The 3,697-nt window shown below is 49.8% G+C and overlaps 1 pseudogene; it reads left to right on the forward strand.

Moving 5' to 3' along the window:
- The first annotated feature begins 200 nt into the window (after positions 1 to 200).
- LOC136463978 (uncharacterized) lies at positions 201 to 1,578 on the forward strand (annotated as a pseudogene).
- The last annotated feature ends 2,119 nt before the right edge of the window (positions 1,579 to 3,697 follow it).

A 3,697-nucleotide genomic window follows, 5' to 3' on the forward strand; every position in this document is an offset into this window, starting at 1 on the left:
AGCCCAACTATGAACGTTTGACAATTATGGAGCAAAGGAAAGCCCGGCGCCCCCATCCAAAATAAAATGGAAATGCTCCACTAGCTTTTGAAGGCTTGATGATGCTAAGGCCCACTACTTGAAACTGACAGTGCGTGGCAAACTCCACGCCTCGGGAAAATGAGGATTGATGAAGAAAACAAACAGGGGCAACAGCAACACATCGAAGCGATAAGGCCATGGCCATCGAAGGCAATTTCTACCTCACGCTTCAAAGCAGCATCGGCTGCTGCTTTTCACCGCCGCTGCAGTGCCACGGCTCACGGTGCGCCTCGCACGCACTCCCAATGGCACCCGGCGCTGGCGGCATCAGAGCCTCCTCGCCAGACCTCCCATCAGCCCGGCCAAAACTCACAAATTTGACGAGAAGACCACGCGCTTATTCCGCTGCCGGTGCGCTACCGAGACTCCCACGGCCTCCGTCGATCAGACGCGGAGCCGGGGCGGTAGCATGCGTCCGCGGAAGCGAGCAGCAATCCTCCCCTGCCGTCGCGGCAAAGGCGCGGCCCGAGCCCGACACGCTTAACGTCGAGTTCCGGACGCGGGACGGCTGCCGGCTCGGCATCGCCAGGTACCCGGACTTCGCGTACAACGCGCAGGGCGGCCGCGGCAGTGGGCGCCGGGCGCGGAGCGAAGAGCGGGGAGGATGGCACGGTACTCGTCGACTTCGACGTGGCGACCCTGTACATCCCGTCCATGTCCGGCGCGACGACCAGGTTCCTCGGGCTGCCGCTACCGCCGTTCCTCAAGATCGACATCTTGCCCGAAGCACTGGGCGGAACCATCGATCGAGCCACTGGTCAGGTAACCGTGCGTCTCCTGCGGTCCTGTCTTATCTGCATCCACGCAAGACTAGTTTTTACCTCATATTTATTTCTTCTTTGTTCTTCTTCTTTCTAAAGAGCAATAGAAGATTAATTCCGTGGTCTAATTAGTACTTAGTACCAGAACTCAGAATATGTGACGAACAAGATCAGAAGTCTCAATGAAATGCTATTGACAAGCATTGTGCTTTATGTTCCTTTTGAAGGTTGATCTCAAGTTCAGGTCGAGGTTCTGCTTCTCGGTTGGGAGCGTCTACAAAGCACCGCCGTTGTTCGTTGAGACAACACTGACCTCTGAGGAGTCGAGGGGAGCCATAAGATCCGGCACTGGGGAAAGAATGGACGAAGAAGGGAGATGCAAGCTGGTTGGGGTGGCCGTCGTTGACCCAATTGACGACCTCTTCATGAACACATTTCTCAGCCTGTCGACCGAGTGCATTGCTTACTTGAATGCCACCATTTCCATAGCCACAGCGAGATGATCGTGCTTATTGCTGGTCTACATTGCAAATGCGCACGCAAGTTTCTTTTCTTGTAAAGATTTAGCCAAGGCCTCGGCCATATGGCTCCATCCATGCTTCAATTCAAACGGGAAGCCTGAAGTACACCACCATCGATCATCATCGCTAGCCCATTGGCATTGTTGGGGTGTATCATAAGTCAGCGAATCCCATGTATCTAAAAAGAGCATATGTATAAACATCTAAGCGTCTAATTATAAGAGTCATATTTTTAATTTTGGTATTATAATTTTTTCGGCCACCCCAAAATTACTGAAATTCATGAAATTTAGACGAAATTTCGCCAAAACTTTTTAGAGACTTAAACAAGAAGTATATTTCCCAAAATAAATCTAACAAAAATATTAGAATGATTTATGACACACACCTATTGAGTAGAATAATATGCAACATAAACAATAGAAATTTGTGGCTAGAGTTATATAGCACATATAAATATTAATATAATGTGAAATTTTGGAATTTTCTTTCGGCCAAACCCCAAAATTATCAAAATTCGCTAAATTTTGGCAAAAGCGCCGAAATTTTGAACCCTGCTAATGACTTATTTGCAAATCTCAACCCCACCAACCATCTTTCCCTATAAACAGAGTCCTAGAGCTCAATGGAGGGGATTTTGTGTCCTCTCACTCTTCTTCTGTCTATTAGGGTGATCACCAACAGATAGCGCCCACCATGCTCCGCTCGCCGGTTCACGTAAATCATTTTTTTTTGAGAGAAGGAGTTCACGAGGAGAGCTGCAATTTATTTGGTTTTCGTCCATGCCTACATCGCCAGCTCAGTTGGAACCATCAGATGAAATGGCTACCGGCCAAAGACTTCATCATCTCGAGCGAACCGAAGGGTTTAGTTGGTCCTAGCTAGGTTTTAGAGTTTTGTTGCCTCTAGGTTTTTCAAATAAGTTGTCTCATCTTGACTTCGTAAACATTTCACAAATAGTACGTCTAACAAAGAGAGCACAAACAATCCGACCTCTAACATGAGGTCGAGTGACGAGATGGAATCAACAACCTGCGCAACCGTGGTTGCGCCGCCCGCAACAACATCCAGCAAGACAGGGAAGATGTTGTCATCTACTCTCGAGCAAGCCAGAACATTTCCTCATCGTAAAGCTTGGATCTTTATGATCTCATTGCAAAGCTCGGATCCTCATTGAATGAGAGGTCGCTCAAGTCGATGAGAGTTCCACTAGTTTTCGGACCAGATCGACAGCTACTCAAAGTCGGTGCCCACGCCACGACGCCTTGGTCTAGCACAACTCAGCATCATGATAGGACTCCTACGAGAGGTCCATCGATGTATCGGGGAAAACCACAACGCCTGTGATATGATCAACGCCCGAGACAACGCCTACGACAACCTCGAGTAGGAACGCCGCCAGGAAGACAAAGCCATGAACAACGCAGGGCAACCCATGATGACGACGAGTCGACGATGGCTGATGAAAAGACAACCACGACCACGCTTCCGAAACAGTAACACGATCATCACGATCAAGCTCACCACAAAAATAGACAACTTAGAAGATAGATGTCTCAGTGTCTACCCTCACCGACAAAGGCTAGAGGACATCCATAGACCGACCTCCAACCTGAGTGGTCAGACCAAAGGCCTTCGGATACCGCATCCTAGCACTCTTGCTCCGGCCAACTTCAGAGGTTCGCATAACTTTTCAATGTATGATGGAACACGAACTCGAAGAATTGGCACAACTTTCCAATGTATGATGGAACACGAACTCAAAGAATTAGCTGAATACTACCGTTGAGAGTCTTGAGACACCCTTACAATGTTCAATACCTCTCCCTCTACCTCACTGCCTCGGCCCACTTGTGGCTCGAGCACATTTAGAGTTGGTCCTATACCAAGCCCGACAACTCATGGAAGCTGTTGGTCTGCAAGCGCAGAAAGGGAGAGTGGTGTGTGCCAATACAAGCAGTGGCGGAGGGTGAAGCAAATTGAAGGGGGGGGCAACTCGGCAGCTGGCCGCCTGGCCGCACCACACGGAGACGCGAGCAGCGACTCAATCCCGTCGGGCGGCGGCGGCGTTGAGCCACCTGGTCACTGGTTCGCTGCCCTCCGTGCCTTTGGAGCCCAATTTCGCCTCCACTGAGCTCCACCCCTGAATACAAGTATACACTAGAGTACATGGCGAAGGCGAAAGAGCCAATACAGTCAAATAAAAAAAAAGTTTGCAACCCGCTATTTGCGTGGTTCATCTACCAGCGTTCCTCCTCAGTCCTGAGACCCAAAGTCAGACAGGAACTTCTAGTTCTAGCTATACAGCGGCGGCGCCAACCCGCGGGAGGACTG

This window comes from Miscanthus floridulus, chromosome 7, assembly GCF_019320115.1.
Source record: "Miscanthus floridulus cultivar M001 chromosome 7, ASM1932011v1, whole genome shotgun sequence".
Classification (NCBI taxonomy): domain Eukaryota; kingdom Viridiplantae; phylum Streptophyta; class Magnoliopsida; order Poales; family Poaceae; genus Miscanthus; species Miscanthus floridulus.